Source organism: Schistocerca americana, chromosome X, assembly GCF_021461395.2.
Source record: "Schistocerca americana isolate TAMUIC-IGC-003095 chromosome X, iqSchAmer2.1, whole genome shotgun sequence".
NCBI lineage: Eukaryota > Metazoa > Arthropoda > Insecta > Orthoptera > Acrididae > Schistocerca > Schistocerca americana.
This window is the reverse complement of record NC_060130.1, coordinates 663,491,330-663,509,793: the sequence shown is the minus strand read 5'-3', so window position 1 is coordinate 663,509,793 and position 18,464 is coordinate 663,491,330. Positions and strand designations below refer to the sequence as shown.

The 18,464-nt window shown below is 44.2% G+C and overlaps 1 protein-coding gene and 1 pseudogene across 1 annotated transcript in view; both read right to left on the bottom strand.

Moving 5' to 3' along the window:
• Positions 1–18,464, bottom strand: part of LOC124556236 — a gene marked incomplete at its 3' end in the record, with an annotated part of 825,860 nt that overhangs the window by 235,740 nt on the left and 571,656 nt on the right. The gene's annotated exons all lie outside the window — the stretch shown is intronic.
• Positions 9,612–9,729, bottom strand: LOC124557506 (annotated as a pseudogene).

Sequence of the window (18,464 nt, the reverse complement as noted above, 5' to 3'; positions counted from 1 at the left end):
TGTTCTTTTTTTTCAATACTGGAATCCTAACTAACGACCTACAGCACAGGTATCGACGCAGTAACAGGAGTTAGACTACGAAATGGATCAGCTCGTGGTAAGGATCTGGATCATGCGATCACTGTGGCTTTTGATATTCGGAGACACAGAAAATTATACAGCGTACCCACATGTTGCCAGTGTTAGGCGTGCATACTGTTGTATCCCACAGTATTTTAATTATGTTATAAATACTCCAAATTTGCATTTCAATAGCGAATAAGGGAAGAATATACGAAAACAGAGCAACTTCTCTGCTGGGAAATACCCTCTGTAATGATGTTACTAGAGACATACGCCCATCCTGCCTCAATCTTAAGCCATATGTTCGCGCATGTGAAACGTACGAACTTTATTGTGAGTGTAAATCTTATTATATCTGTTTGTTTGTTGTTGGTAACTAGCTAAGTGAACATGGGACAAAGAATCTGAGCTGTTAGCGGGTGAAGGAGAGCGACTGGATTTTGAGTCTCTTAGTGTGTTGTTGTGTTGTGTTACAAAATATATTTTTCTTGAAATTAGAAGATAAGGAAATGATATACTATGATTCGTATCTTGCTAGCAGTGACTCGAAAGTTGCGACGTTCTGCAATACGACGTGGTAGGGGAGGTTTTATAAACTCTGACAGTGGTCATGAATACCGGAATGGTTCCTTCAGAAAGGTCGGCATAATATTAAATTTTATCTACCATCAACGTAAGTGATCAAAATAACTGAAGCATGGAAGCAATGAGGCCTTGCTAGGTCGCTGGTGGGAGTTGGCGCCGCACCAGCACACACAAGTCACCTGATTCCCGCAGATTTTGGGGGAGGGGGGGATGAGATTCGAAACCACGTTCAATCACATCCCAGATGTGTTCGATCGGGTTCAGATCTGGCGTGTCAGATCTAGGGTCAGCACGTCAATTGCAGCTCGCCAGTGTGTTCCTCGAACCCCTCCACCGCACTCCTGGCCTTGAGACATGGAGCGTTATCTCGTTGAAAAATGTCACTGCCGTCGGGAAACGTGATCGTCATGAAACGGTACGTGGTCCTCAACCAGTGTACAATACTCCTTGGCCGTCATGACTCCTTGCACGAACTCCACTGGACCCATGGGTGCCAATGTTCCCCAGAGCGTAAAGGAGCCGCTGCTAGCTTCTCTCCGTCCCGTATACAGGTGTCAAGGAGCCGTTCCTCTGGAAGACGACGGATTCGCTCCCTCTCATCGGCATGATGAAGAAGGTATGGGGATTCATCAGTCCATGAAACGCTCTGCCACTGCGCCACCGTCCAGTGACGACGGTTACGTGTCCACTTCAGTCGTAGTCGCCGATGTCGTGGTGTTAACACTGGCACACGCATGTGTCGATGGCTACGCAGGTCCGTCGTTAGGAGTGTAGGAGTGTTCGGTGCACTGTGTGTTCAGAGACACTTGTACTCTGCCCAGATTAAAGTCTGGTGTTAGTTCCGCAACAGTTCGCCGCGTGTCCTTTTACCTGTCTGCCCAGCCTACGATGTCCGCCCAACCCTACGAAGCCTGGACTTGGTTTCGCCGCGTTTTGAAGACATTCACCACAGACCTCCTCGAACACCCGACAAGCCGTGCAGTTTCCAAAATGCTCGTGCCGAGCCTCCGGGCTATCATTATCTGCCCTCTGTCAAACTCGGGCAGATAGCGCGTTTTCCCCATTCTACACACGGTCAGCACGCTCACTGATAATACATGCACCATGCGTCTGTGTGACTATCAGTCATTCCTCGCCATATGACGCTGCTATCGTCTGGGCGGGTTTATATCGATAGTAGGTCGTTGGTCATAATGTTCTGGCTGATCGGTGTATTTCCTATTTCAGTTGATAATTATTGTGAAAGCGTCACACCAGCCTAAGTCTGTCTCACGTAATTAGTCATCAGATTGGGAAGTAAAACTTAGAGCTAAATTTATATCTATACCCCCAGTGACACGGTATGTGGCGGAGGGTTTTTCGTGTACCACTGGCATTTACTTCCCTTCCCGTTGCAGTCTGAAACGGTTCGCAGGAAGACCTAGTGTTCGTAAGCCCTCCTATGAGCTCGACTGTCTCTAATTTTACTAGCATGGGCTTTAGGGAGAGAAACACATCGTTGTTTTGAATACTATGAAAAAGAATTTGGACGCAAGTCAATAAACGATTAAGCGAGAATGAAATCGGCAAATCCTGGAATATGTAGCAGAGCTTGCATGTTTATTGGTAAGTTTAGCTGCTTGGAATAACACGTAGTAACGATTATTGATCGCTAGTGTCCTCCTTCGTCCGTAGCTAGCTTCGTACTTAACAGGCAACTGTACACTGTCGAATTTGGGTTTACAGGCAATATTAACACTGTGGTGTGAGATTGTTTCCACTGTATCACAGACGACATTGTTGTAGACCTGAGATCTCCAGTCGCGTCCAGTTAGAGAGCAGTGTTCTGCGTACAGTAGGTACACAAGCGCGAGACGCACAAATCAGTAAAAATCTACACATATAGAAGATATTAGTTTTAAATGTCGTCTACCAAACGACCAAGCCTTTGAAATGTGTATCCCAAAACAGTCGGGAATTATCTAAAGTAAAGTCTTATAGCATGGTTGACTAGGTGGCACCGAGGGGTAAGTCCAGTCACGTAATTGGAGAAATTATCTATTTCCTGTTGCGGTTGTGCGTGAATGGTGTGTTACAAGTGTATAGACGCTGGCTGTAATGATTGTGTACACAATGTTGTGCAGTGTTTGTGCTACATAACAATGAGAGACACGGAACAGTGAAACTGATAACAGCACGTATTCTTGTGCCAATAGAGAATAGAGCTGTCGAGATTAGCATTCCCACCCTAAATATGGATCACTATGAATAATATCACGTACCCTTACTTCACGAAACTTAGCGGAGAGGTCTGGAATTAAATCCAATACACTGGTGCTAAGTGTGATGTTTAGGAACTGCGCGCTACCACTTCTGCCATTGGCGCCCAGGTACCTGTTATGCAAATTTCTTCCACCACCAGGTTTCGAACGGGCCACCTCCGAGTCGAGTGCAACTGCACAAGCGTGAGTTAGCGACTTCGACAACAGAGGCAGATCTGTATCTAAAGTAAGACAAACTGCCTCGTAAATTTGGCTTCGGCAAGGAAGAGCCACAAAGTTTTATTGCGGAAATATCGAAATGAAAGTGCGTCTTCATGTTTTCCCAGCGCGTTGAAAGTCCATTAAATTTCATGCGGGCAGCGTATAAACTCTTTTCTTTTATTGATATTTCGGCCGTGTACCAGCTGGCCATCTACCGAGTGAGGCAGTCGTTCACTCTAAATAGACAGGAAAGTACACAGCCGAAATATCAGTAAAATAAATAGTTTCTACGCCTCAGTGCCAGAAATCTAATGGATCTATCATCGAAACGAAATATTCTGCCTGACTCAGATATTTTACAAGGAAAAATATACAAAATGGATCGCCAACACGGTTTTTCAAGAGAAATTACGGGGAAGCTAAAATGCGTATCTGAAATTCATTGGAACATTCGGAAAAATAACAATTCGCTATCTGATTCATGGTAAGTTACATGGTTATACAAAATATGTATTCTGAAAATATGGAATTGCGTATAGCATGAAAAAAGGTGACCAAAAAGCGAGCATCGCTAAAAATCCGTGCGATTCATTAGTGAGCGAATTATTCAAATTAAAAGGCAATTCGGGCTGGGCGTCTAAAGGAAATCTGTCGTTAAGTGTTCGTTAAGTGTCTGCGCGGAAAAACTCTTGGGCGCTATATTTGGCGACTTAACGGACGGCCACCCAGGTGCATGAAGGGAAACACGTCTGAGGTATCAATAAAGTCTGATAGCGGCGACGATTTAAATAATTCTCATCTATCAACATCGCAATTACTGTTACTTAGCTAAAGATCGGCAAGTCTGGTGCGACAGCTATGGGAGTATTTATCTCCTTCGTCAGCTCAGCCGCCTCCAGCTACAGTTTGGGGAGTGTGGAGGGGGCTGTTTAGAGGCCAGAAGCTTGGTGTCATGTATATATTACATTACATCTCTCAGAGCTGACCTGGTTCCAGCAGACTCGCCTACCACCGTCCCGCCTACAGCCAGCTCCTGTGAATTACAATGAAGGACTATGTAAATGCCTCTGGCGATCTTCCAGATCGAAATCAAAGCTCAAAGGCTAATCGACTGTCTCGTGGATTGAGAATAACTGCTCAGACGTGGGGCGATACCCCTGAGTCGACCCCTCTATGGTCCAGATGCGCACGACGTTTGGTTCCTGATGATTATTATTTCGTTTGCACATTTCCTTTATTTTCTTCCCAATATGTGCCGAGATGTCCCAGAGAGGAAACATTTCGACTTCTGCCCAGTTTCTGTTTTAAACAGATCGCTCAAAATTGCTGTTGTTGTGGGCTTCAGTTGGAAAATTAATTTCCTTCAGCTCTCCACTCTGTTCTATCCTTTACAAGCCTCTTCATCTCTGCATAGCATGCTAATCTATCCTGTGCGTGTCTCATTATCTTTACATAAATACGGAAAACTACATCTATTAGAACCTGCTTACTATAGTCAACCATTGGTCTTCCTCTACGAACTCTGTTCCCCACATTTACCTCCACAGCCAAACTGGCGATAGAAACTGACAACAGAGGGGCGTCACGTAGTTGCCTGCCTGCAGGTGTCTAGGAATACTTCGCAGATTCTCTCTGTAAAGTCATATTTCTAAACTCCTTAATAAATTTCTAAATAAATGTGGGTGGCTACCACCGAGGGTATTGCCCAACTGGTGGGGGGGTCTTAGGGGAAACCCTTGCCGTTGTATTCACGTCTGTGTCAATGTCGCACCCCTCCGTGATCATGCCACAGTAGGGAGTGGAACAGGACTGTTGAAATAGCATAAGCACCCTTTGCTGCTTCAGATCACGTTCAAATTTCGTCGAATAGTTGAGAATGGTTCCTTGTGGTTCCAACCTGCGCACGAGAGCAAAATCTGCGGTTGCGCTGCACTCCACAGTGGTACCATCACTTTCAATGGGGGATGCAGTCCCATAGTGTCCTCAGAGACGGGTTGAAACGTCCGGGGGTGTCAGCAGTGTCAAATGTTGTCCAGAACGTCGCCCTGCTGCGCATCGTACTGAGAACTGTCGTTTTCTACCGTGAAATGTATGGGAATCAACGCCCCAAGGAAAGGGGTGGTTTTATTGACGCCACCCTCTGAGGCCTTTACGTGTCGATACCGAGCGACGGTATGTCTGAAATCTGTTCCGCAGCACCCATAAGAAAACAGCGCGATTTCAATGCTGGGTGACGCTTTTCATACCTCCATCGTAGTGGTGTCAAAGGAAGAGGTGAAATGTGGATAAAGGGAAGTGTGACGACCTTCCAATAGTGCGACACGTCCATGGTGGCGTTGGGTAGAAATGCGGTGCAGTTTGGTGACAATGTGACACCACAAACCCACCTTAAACTTCAGTTGCACTTATGAGCTGTGGTCTTTTTTTCCGAGTGGGTCGATACCTTGCTCTTTCAAGCGTCGTCGAGCCCTATTGTACCGTCGCAAGATGACCCGCTTTTGCACCCTTGGAGAGGACGGTTGTAGGCACCTTTGAGCCAAATTTCATACTTCTGCGTCGCAAAGGAAGACAGTTACGAAGTTTCGAAAAAGTGATCCTTTAATTGTATTGTGCAGTGAAGATTTGCGGAAAACGTTTTAAATGTGTTAATCGGAGGTGAGGGTATCATCTGGAGTGCCCCAGGGAAGTGTGGTAGGTCCACTGTTGTTTTCTATCTACATAAATGATCTTTTAGATAGGGTGGATAGCAATGTGCGGCTGATTGCTGATGATGCTGTGGTGTACGGGAAGGTGTCGTCGTTGAGTGACTGTAGGAGGATACAAGATGACTTGGACAGGATTTGTGATTGGTGTAAAGAATGGCAGCTAACTCTAAATATAGATAAATGTTAATTAATGCAGATGAATAGGAAAAAGAATCCTGTAATGTTTGAATACTCCATTAGTAGTGTAGCGCTTGACACAGTCACGTCGATTAAATATTTGGGCGTAACATTGCAGAGTGATATGAGGTGGGACAAGCATGTAATGGCAGTTGTGGGGAAGGCGGATAGTCGTCTTCGGTTCATTGGTAGAATTTTGGGAAGATGTGGTTCATCTGTAAAGGAGACCGCTTATAAAACACTAATACGACCTATTCTTGAGTACTGCTCGAGCGTTTGGGATCCCTATCAGGTCGGATTGAGGGAGGACATAGAAGCAATTCAGAGGCGGGCTGCTAGTTTTGTTACTGGTAGGTTTGATCATCACGCGAGTGTTACGGAAATGCTTCAGGAACTCGGGTGCGAGTCTCTAGAGGAAAGGAGGCGTTCTTTTCGTGAATCGCTACTGAGGAAATTCAGAGAACCAGCATTTGAGGCTGACTGCAGTACCACTTTACTGCCGCCAACTTACATTTCGCGGAAAGACCACAATGATAAGATAAGAGAGATTAGGGCTCGTACAGAGACATATAGGCAGTCATATTTCCCTCTTTCTGTTTGGAAGTGGAACAGGGAGGGAAGATGCTAGTTGTGTTACGAGGTACCCTCCGCCACGCACCGTATGGTGGATTGCGGAGTATGTACATGTAGATGCAGACGTTTGACTCGGTGCTCCACAGAACACTGTTAACAAAGTTACGAGCTAACGGAATAGGTTCCCAGATATGTGAGTGGCTCGAAGGCTTCTTTAAGTAACAGAACCCAGTACGTTGCCCTAGACAAGGGTTTCGTCAGGATTGCCCCAGGCAGTGTCATAGGACCGCTATTATTCCATATATACATAAAGGATCTGACGGACGGGACGAGCAACAGTCCGGCTGTTTGATGATGAGGCTATCGTTTACGGAAAGGGGTACTTGTTGAGTGAGTGTAGCGCGATGCAGAGGACTTAGACTAAATTTGTAATTGGCGTGGTGAATGGCAGCTAACTCTAAATGTAGAAAAATGTGAGCTAATGCAGATGAGTAGGAAAAAAAATCTCGTAATGTTCGAATACAATATTAATAGCGTGCCTCTTGACATAATCAGTTTATTTAAGCGTAACGTTGTAAAGATGTATGAAATTGAACGAACACGCGAAGATTGTGGTGGGGAAGGCGAATGGTCGACTTCGGTTTCTTGTGAGTGTTTCAGGAAAGTGTGGTTCATCTGTAAAGGACCGCATGTAGAACACTAGTGCGACACATTCTTCAATACTGTTCGAGGTTTGGGTTCTTCATCAGGTCGGATTTAATGAAGACATCGAATGAATTCAAAGGCGGGCTGCTACATTTGTTAGTGGTAGATTCGAACAACACACAAGTATTACTGATATGCTTCGGGAAATCAAATGGGAATTCCTGGGAGGATGGCATCGCTCTTTTCGATTAACACTATTGCGAAAATTTAGAAAACCGACATTTGAAGCTGGCTGTAGCATGATTCTACTGTCGTCAACGTAAATTTCTCGTAAACACCACGAAGTAAGATAACAGAAATTAGGGCTCGTTCGGAGGCATACAGGTGGTCATTTTTCCCTCGCTATATTTGTGAATGGAACAGAAAAGGAAATGACTGGTGCAGGTACAATGTACCCTCCGCCACGCACCGTACGGGAGCTTGCAGAGTATGAATGTGCACGTAGATCGTTGCCTCGAATGAACTAACACCAATGTTATCATACGAAAAGTCTTACGTAAGTCTCACTCTCACTCTCCCATCTCTATTCGGGCACCCAACGAAGATGTATATAAGTTGAAGATGGGATGTGCACTTTAAAATGTCAATAAAAATAATTAGTTTTCAAGCTCAGATTTGAGCTTACACCCTTCAAGTCACGGCCAGACACGCAGGGTGGAATTTTTTAATAGGAAACGCAGGTTTAAAAAGGAGGACGGAACTTATATATCAGGGTGCAGCCTCTGTTTACATGTACAAGTATGTAGGCCAAGCGGAAAGTTTGGATCCGAGGGGAGCGGTTACCGTGTAAACTGCGTAGCTTTAATGAGGCACGAATCGTCCTTCGCATTTCGAAGGCGGGAAATCTGTCTCTTGCGGCCACAGTGACACTGGGCACTTGTAAACTGCTTTTAATGGAGCATTAATCGCTTTAAAAGCCGAGTCCAGTTTGCGTGCCAGGCGGCGCGGATGATGTACGCACTTCCGACGCTATCAGCCGGGGTACAACTCCATAATTCAGGCGCGGCGGGGGCGGCAGTGAGTTACTGGGCCCTACTATGTCAGGCGAATTAATTGCCCAGTCTAGCTGACTGGCTCCGCAAATTGAACCAATCCCGCTTAGTGTGTAAAGGATGCGTATATCAGTCAGCGAACCGCGACATAAATTACCCGCCGGCTGTTGCTTTTGGCAGCAGATTCAAAGTGCGTCCACATCCACCGTCTTAATGGTCACACTTCCTCGTGTGTTGTGAAGATGACCTACATCCGAGAATTGCCAGAAGAGGAATAGGGAAGACTCGGCCGTTTGTCAACTAACTCCGAACGACTTCCTGCCACTTCTCACAGTCCCGTGTCACGATTGCGTAATATGGACCAGAATTCTGAAATTTTATTAATTATGTGGTACAGGTGTTGCTCAGAAATACCTCATAACACATTCAACCAAGAAAGAGCGCCCTCACGCGAGCTATGTTTCAGAGAGTCGCTTACGGCGTCACGTTCTGCAATGTACTGCGCCAGAAAGCAGATTTGTTGTAGTTGAGTTCTCATGTAATTGAATTATGAATCGCTAGTGGAATCAGTCTACTGATGTAAACACCTGGTTGAAACAATTTGCGGGGATAAGAAATAGAATGATAACAGAGAATCAGTCGTAAATAAAACAGGTAGCAGACTTCGATTGATTGCTACGATAGAGGAGAAATGCAACCTATTTTCCAAGGGGATTGCTTGCAAAACTATCGTGATATCCATTATAGAATATTGATTAAGTGTGTGGGATCCATATCAGATAGTACTGACGGGAGATACTGAACGTATACTATAGGACAGCATGAATGATCACAGATGTGTGTGTTTGCGTGACCCCCTGAGGGGGAGGGGGGGGGGGGGACGTTACACATCTGCTGACATTCCTGAACTGGCAGACGGTTGAAAGTTGATGCAACTGCGCACACATTTAAGCGATCATTCTTCACGTGCTCCAAACGCGAATAAAAAGGGAAAAACCCCATACATGCGGTACAATGAGAAGTACCCCTGGCATGCAGTTCAGTTGTTTTCAAAGTATCAGTGAAAATGTAAATTCAATTTCGTGCAGAAAAGAGTAATAAGTTCCTTCCCGATATCAATAACTGCGTATTTAAGTCTCTCCTCCCCCCGCACAGGCCATTAGGGCCCAAAGGTACCGACTGGCCGCCGTGCCATCCTCAGCCCACAGGTGTCACTGGATGCGGATATGGAGGGGCATGTGGTCAGCACACTGCTCTCCTGGCCGTATGTCAGTTTCCCTGACCGGAGCCGCTATTTCTCAATCAAGTAGATCCTCAGTTTGCCTCACAAGGGCTGAGCGCACCCCGCTTGCCAACAGCGCACGGCAGACCGGATGGTCATCCATCCAAGTGCTAGGCCAGCCCGACAGCGTTTAACTTCGGTGATCTGACGGGAACCGGTGTTACCACTGCGGCAAGGCCGTTGGCACATATTTAAGTAGTCACTGATATTCTTCCTGCTTTACTTCTGCATGCAAATTTTTTTCTGAATGCGGATGTTCCTGTCACGTTTAGTACTTACGCGGAAAACAAAGGTAATACTATAATAAACTAGGAATTTATTTAAAAATGTTATGCACTATATCAAGTCCATGTACTCAAAAATTACATTTTGTTGCTATGAACAATATGAAACGTCATGTTGGACTTCAACGTGCAGTAACCACTCACAGATGGATGTCGGCCGGGGTGGCCGAGCAGTTCTAGGGGCTACAGTCTGGAACCGCGCGACCGCTACCCGGTCGCAGGTTCGAATCCTGCCTCGGGCATGGATGTGTGTGATGTCCTTAGGTTAGTTAGGTTTAAGTAGTTCTAAGTTCTAGGGGACTGATGACCTCAGAAGTTAAGTCCCATAGTGCTCAGAGCCAATTAAACCATTTGAATAGAAGGATGGTGGCAGCACTAGCATTGAAGGGTATATAAAGTGTGGCGGGTAGACGCTGAAAACCGAGCAGTCATTGTCGTTGTGCAGAAACTGAGTGATTCATCTGACGTCCAGAAGGACGTGATCATTGGCTTTCGGGCCAAGGGTGGAAGCATTTCGGAACGGATAACTTTGTGCCGCCGTGGTTAAACTATACCGTGTGTGGCAAATACGGCGCCGAGGCAACTCTTGTGCACCATGGTCCGTACATGACAGGGGAGAACGACGGCTGCCGAGATGCGTACGGGCTAATAGACGTCAGCTGTTAAGCAAGTGGCTACCCATAGACAGACGGTCTACCAGCAGTATCTCCTCAACGAGCGTTCAGTGGACGTTGCTACTTACGGGCGTCTGCAACAGGCGACTGATTTATGCACCCATGTTCACTGCTGTCCATCGGTGACGAAGGCTGCAATTTCCACGCCAATGCCGCATATGGACGTCCACTGATTGGCGGTATGTGACTCAATGTTATACTCCGTCGGATAGGTGGCAGTTGTCGTGTACGGCGTGACACGTCTGAAAGCAAAGGGCCCAGTACGGAGGAGGGAGCGTTATGGTCTGTGGAATATTTATGGGGAGTCTCCTGGGCGATTTCGTCATTCTGGAAGGCAAAATGGATCAACGCATGTATGAACCTACCTTTGGGACCATGTCCACCCCTACATGCAGTTTGTTTTTCCTCTGCACGGTGGCATCTTCCAGCAGGAAGATGCAATGTGTTACACAGCTCGCAGTGCTCGTATGTGGTTGAACGAACACCAGGATGAGTTTACCATACCACCCTGGCCAACAAATTCCCCGGATTAAAATCAAATCGAGAATCTGTAGGACCACCTCGATCGGGCTGTTCGCGCCACGGATATTCGATCGAGAAACCTATCGCAGATGGCCACGGCTCTGGAATGGGCACGACTCCACACCTCTGTCAGTAATTTCCAGAATATCAATGACTCCCTTCCTGCACGTCCGCGCTGCAGAAGGTGGTTATTCAAGCTTTGGACAGGTGGTCATACTGATGTGACTGGATCGTATATAATTTCACGGGAGAATAATATGTAGTGGACAGGAATTACTGTCTACGCAGAAACACCACATAGCAGCTCAGTTCTACTCTGACACAAATGCTCGTTTCAGTGCAACATACATACGGAATGGAAGATTTAATTTCGTCACCAACAGGTATCCTAAATTATGATCTTTATAGGGGAAGGTGAGGCAAGACGGGGAGGTGGGGTAAGACGGGGAAAGGCTATAAGCTACAGTTAGAGTATTGCCATCTGTGGACAGCTACGTCAACATCATCAATACACAGGTGCCAGTGTGTTGACATTGCTGAACCTTAGTTTCGCGGCGGTTTCTGTGAGCTTTTCAAGGTACGTACAATTGTTATACTGATTTGCAATGTTTTACACCTTTCGAGGTCCTGAAACACGTGTTTCGTGAACATTTGTCCAGACTGTATATATAGCACTGAATAGTACGTCTTATTAACAGTAAACTGCTGTGTCAGTAGTCAATGTTCACTACATAGTGTTCATGTAGGCGTAATATAACCTGACAGCATGGTAGGGGGCAAGACGGGGTGGGGCAAGATGGGGAGCTTCCCCGTCTTGCCCATACTATTTGTCCAACCATTACGTTCTTATCGTCTCATGTGTTTACCTCGCTGCGGGTTTTGAATACGTACATTATACGTTGAATACAATTGTATATAGAATGGTATTCGTTATTCCAACACTTTCCTAATTAATTACAAAGTATGCCTTAGGCTATATGGTGAATAAAAGTACACAAAACGTGCAAAGTCAGTATTCTTGCCATGCTTTAACGATTGACTATTGGAAATATGGTATTTACTGTATAATACAGGAATGATCTGACTCAATAGTACGTTCCACGTGTTTTATTTCAGATGGTTCGCAAGTATCGGCGACAAACGTCTAGGCAAGATTGGTCATTGGAGTCAATGGAAGGCGCTGTAAATGATGTTATGGAAGATTATATGGGTTCTTTCAGGGCTGCTCGACAGTTCAATGTGCCACAGAAATATGTGTTTCAGCGTAGGGTGCCCACGACACTTGTGCAGGGACAGAAAGTGATGATGACGAGGCTGTCCACACTTGTGTACTATGTGAAAGTAAGAGGCCTAAATAAAACGTAATACCTGATTCTACAATTCGCAGAACCATGTTTCGAAACCTTATCGTCACATGATTTCGTTATTCCGATCCTTATTTAAGCTTTAGAGATGAATTAATGCTAGTTCCCCATCTTACCCCGCATATGGGGCAAGATGGGGAATTGGTAGTTTATGTTTCAAATCGAGATATTTCTAACTAAATGTAACAAGTCTGCAGGTTTCTTTGCATGCTATTGTAATTCAATTGTTAAACAAACAAATGATAATCAAACCTACTTGAATTTGTTTGTTTTTGTCCCTTTTGGAAGGGTTTAAAGTTAGCTTCCCCATCTTGCCCCGCCTTCCCCTACATATGCGCGGATCTGATGGTGCATTTCAACCTATCGTTAGACAGAAATCATCGGACTTCAGCTACATACCGTCCATTCCATGTCACTTTCAGGAACTTTCATCATCTGAATGTGGAGAGTGAACAGCTCTTTGACTTCCTTACTTTGTTAATGACTTCACCCAGCAAATACCGTCTAGTTATTACTTCGAAACCGTATTTCATGACTGATTTTCTTCGTTATTATTGGGACACACCGAAGTGTTCAGGCATTGTCCCTTTTTTCCTCATCGTAATATACCGTGTGTAGATCAATGTGATAAATGACTACGCAAAGCTGTATTATATTTTTATTATTATGGATATCTGTGTAATTGCAATAAGAGAGGGTACGAAACTTGTTACTACATTACAGTGACGCTATTCAGGACTTGATGTTGTGTAATGGAAGGAAAAGAAGGAGCTCACCGACTGCGGTGCGAGGAGACAAATTGCTGAACAGGAGCATGATCTCAACGGTGTGATTTAAGTGGAATTGCATCACCCCCTTGGACCATTCCATTTCGAGACACACCGTCATTCACAAGCGCAATAATTAGCAGATTTAGTTAATAATTGCGGCGCTAAGTAACAGCATTAAGCTATGAATATCAACGAGAGGGAAGTGGCACTTTCACACTCGTCGGCTGGCATTTTAGGCACGTGACATATGCTAATGCGACTATATATCACGCCACATTCTATTCGCTCCAGTTACGGGATATTTGCGCAAGTGACGGCTATGATCTCATTCCAGCAGCGCCTTCTGCTGCCGTATACGGGATAATTCCCTCCAGTTGGCTGGAAAGCGACACTGCGTCTTAAACATCCACTCGTTATCCATTAGTTTAATGCGACCGTTTATTTTGTTACTGTCTTTCGCAATTAGTGGCGCAGTGGATCACTCATAAGACCAAAACATGGTCCACCCAAAATATCACGTTTACATATTCACACCTACGTCTATATTTCGTTTAGTGCCACACAGTGTTCGTAGTTTATCAGCACCATTTTGCCTCATTGCTACTGTATTTGAGGACTCCATTCGGAAGAACGACTGTCGGTACGTCGGTACTCCTCAGTTTAAACATGAGTTTCTATAATTTTTACGTTATGTTCATTACGCGAGATATAAGGTGTAACGAGTGTAACTGGAGATATTTTTTTTTATCTGCAGTAACTGCACACATATGAGTGTGACGGTTGCCCGCATCTCGTGGTCGTGCGGTAGCGTTCTCGCTTCCCACGCACGGGTTCCCGGGTTCGATTCCCGGCGGGGTCAGGGATTTTCTCTGCCTCGTGATGGCTGGGTGTTGTGTGCTGTCCTTAGGTTAGTTAGGTTTAAGTAGTTCTAAGTTCTAGGGGACTGATGACCATAGATGTTAAGTCCCATAGTGCTCAGAGCCATTTGAACCATTTTGAGTGTGACGGTTGTTTTCTCTGTGTGCCGAAAAGTCTGCCCACAAACACGTCTCATAATTTACTACGTGATGTTTTCCGCACGGTCGTAACTGCACCACTAATTGCACTACTGCTGTTGGGGTAGACCAACCGTTACGCGTCGACGAGTCACACATTCAACGTCTGTCCTGCTGCCCAGGGGAAACTTAGCATTAATGGCTTGCACTTTTCACATGTAACTGGAGGTAACAATCAACCTAAAAACATTTTACACCTAATAGCTATGATTATTAGTCTGTGGATGACGTAAATACTGATGTAATGTTGTCCAGTACTGCGTCATCATTCACCAATAGAAACATCTGCAATTATACCCGTGCACACTGTATATGTGGTTTGAAATACTACGTTTCTTGACCCGCCTTTCATAGTTCTATGTTATTGTATTAGGTGGTGTTTTTGTTTTCATTGTGTATGTCAAAATTTGCGAATAGGTGATCCTTAGATTCTGCGCTAAGTAACCTGGTCGATGGCGAAGACTGAGAGAATCCGAAGTGCGTTCCCAGGCATGGGTGTGGAATTCTGATGAGGCACATCCCTGTCTTTCTCGGCAGGCGATAGATGTGTATTAGTGAATGTGGACGTGTTCGGTAAAGAGAGAGACCCTAGAGCAGAGCTAGAGGAGGTGTAAAATAAGAGTAACCGAGTTGGCTAGGGTTAATTCATGTTAATAAATTTTGTTTCTTACAGTACAGAAACTGGAGAGTGATGTTTTGGTGAGAGTCTGTCCCTATTGACTTTGAACTGTGTCCTTGTATGCTGTTATGATAATTATCATGGCAACTGCTAACAGGCAGTTATGGATGGTATATTGAACTGTTAGCGGTGAACATATTCCAGCCAGTGCTCGTACCTTGGCTCTTTCCTGAAAGTAGTCAGATAGGTACAGGATGTTTCATTTATTGTCTTTTGATTAGTGAAGTATAATCCTGCCTCGAAGGTTAAAGCGAGTCTGATGACCCTTTTTTATATTGATTTGGTCGTATAACAGTGCAGGCAATTAATCCGCGTCTAATAGTAAACGTTTCTAAATAAATCTTCCGAGCAGTATACGGCGTAATTTGTGTCGCGTGCAGCACATCGGCAAGATTACATAGATTCAGAGCGTCTCCAGGAGTTTGTTTTCGCGTGATGCTACACAAGCTCCGACGCACGAACGAACGGAATGTTGTAGTATATGAGAACAAAAAGAAGGTATGAGCGCATGGGCTGTCTGATCTCTCTTTGCAGCAGGATACAGTTGACACTAGTCGAGGTTTCTCTCATGAGAATCGTCTATTTGATATTACATCGAAATCTGAGATAGCTCTGTAGTCCTAATTTCTTGGTTCTTATTTTACTTATTATTTGAATGTCCATATATGGATATGCAAATATCCAATTTCTTAGTTCTTATATTAATTATTATTTGCAAATAATAAGTAAAATAAGATCCAAAAAAATTAGGACTACAAAAATTTATAAGTAGTACCGAACGTTGAAAAAAGAATGTAGATATAGACATAACACATAGAAGAAAAGTATAACAGTATCAAAAATCAATACCTACATAAGCACTTGATAAGCAGGACTACCTGCAACCGTACAATATCGTTGGAGTATCTCTGAAATATGTCACGAAATGACTGATATAACGAATATAATCTGACACCTTCATAAAATAATAAGTCATGTAAGGTGATACTCAACTATTATTACTCCAGTGAGACCAAAGGAACGTAATTAACAAGCAAATAGACAGTGACAGAACCACAGATATAGCGTGGCTATCAAAACAATCAGACGTAGGTAAAAATGTATAATAATGATGTCCATTAAATAATTACCTATAAAATTACAAATAATAATAATTACCTATAAAATTAGAAATGATGTACCAAAATTATGAACCATTTACTTACATATGAGTTGAAGATGGTAATTCAGCTGAAATAGGCATATTGTAAAAATAAAAGTAACCAAACTTCTCATTGTACTTGGAATTATAATTATACAACTGAGTGATTGATTTTAAAAATTTTAAAGTAATGTTACAAAATATAAATAAATTGAACGCTTTAGGCGGACGTACTCCTTTCTATTCGACTACGCTATTGGCGAAAAATTACTGGAAACAACTTTTAAATATCTAGGAATATCTATGCGGAACGATTATATAAAGATAATTGTGAGGAAACCACTCGCCAGAATGAGATTCATTGGAAGCTTCGTAAGGAAATGTAAACCATCAACGAATGAAGTGGTTTACAAAACATTCCTTGCGGCGGTATTTGAATACAGCTAATCGTCCTAAACGCTTACCAGGTAGGATTAATACAGCAGATAGACAAGATTCAAAGAAGAGCTGCGCGTTTCTCTGTGGTTCGTTTAGTGAGCGCGGGAGCATTATAGAAATCCTCATCAAACAGCGGTGGCAGACACTATAAGCAAGGTGGCGTGCATTACGGAGAGGTCTGTTCCTTGTTGGGATATTTTGACGATCACCCTTCTTACGCCATGTCACCTGACTGTAAGTGATGCACCACTCCTCGTAGGCACTTCGGGCAGTCCGCACTGATACACTAACAAATTGGGCAACTTCATTCCCATTGTGATCATGGGACCGTTCAAACACGATAGCTCCTTTCTACCATTCTGTCGCGACACCACGTCGGCTCTTCTTAGTGCACTGATACAATACGACCGATTGATACATAAGCTTAATGCACACCACTTCACTGTCATAACTTAATTCAGTGAAGGTGAGTCACATGACCACCTGGTACCAGTTCCAATTTTTTTTTGTCTCAACACTCTTTATTTCTTACCTTATTAGTCCAACAACGCTATTTACAGCTATCGAAAGCGATCAGAAATTTTTCTTTTAAGGTAATGACTAATATTTTGCCAGGTTAGTTTATTTTAAGCAGCATCGGAAATATTTGTGGATAACAACACAACAGGTGCACCCGTATGTATATATTTGTTTATTGGCCTTTGGCGTTGACAATTTAGCCAGAGAAGTGAGTAATTACAGAATTGTTATACAATTGACACTCTTAACAAAAAAGGACGCACCTCGAGGAAATTATCCGAATCGGGTGGAAATCGGTAGATGTGATGTACATTTACAGGCAAACAAATGTTCACCTTTTCAGAAAAAGTCGGTGATTTATTCAAGAGGAAGAGCCTCAGAAATTGAGAAAGTCAATAAAGCGTTGGTCCACCTCTGGCTCTTATCCAACTTGGAATTGTTTGACGGGGTTGTTGGATGTCCTCCTAAACGATATAGTGCCAAATTCTGTCCAATCGGTACGTGAGATCGCAAAATTTCCGAGCTGGTTGGAGGGCTATGGTCTGGAATCTTATTGAATGGACTACAGTTGTCTTCAGTCATGAATCCCGCTTCTGACTGAGCCCCGATGACCAGCGAAGAGTGTCTGGAGACGCCCCGGAAAGCGGTGGGATACCACTCTGAATACGGCTCAACAATAAACTGATGTTCTGGGGTGCCATTCCTTTTCTTAGCAGTACCCCTCTGATAGTTATCCACGGTACCCTTACAGCACAGCGTCGGCGGTATTCCACTCCCTGCTTTGTTGCCCTTCATGGCAAGCCGTCCTGGGCTTACAATTCAGCAAGATAATGACCTCTTGCTTGTCTTCGTGCTTGCCAAACCCTGTCTTGGCCAGTAACGGCGCCGGATCTCTTTCCAGTTAAGAACGTTCGGAGCATTATGGGCATGACCCTCAACCCTTTTCGGGATGTTGATCTAACGTGTCAATTGAACAGAATTTGGCACGATATCCCTCACAAGGATATCCAACAACTCTGTCGACAGCTGCCGAAAATTGTCCATCACAATTGTAGGCTGGGGAATTTCTCCTTGTGGCTTTGTCTGGTGTAGCGACAACACCTTAGTATCACATGGTTGAGATCTGTAATGTCAGTTGGGTGGAATTCGCAGTATGTAGATTGCTGAACCTTCATCCTATGAAGATGCGAAGAGTAAAAGCCGTGACCTAGCCTGATGCTCGTTATAGTAGTGATATGATGTCTCGATAGCTTGAAATGGAAAAACCAGGTTTTTATCCGAATGCTCGGTTGTATTTCGGCGTAATGACTTTCTTCGGACTGTTGTGAGATTTGTCACGTCTGTGACCATTCTTGAAGGACTTGTTTCCTTACATCAGGAACGAAACCTGTGTGTGGATGGCAAGTGTAGTAAGGTTGGAAATTAATTACACTTTATTTCTCCAGGTGGTCCGTCTACTCGTTGTATGAGATAC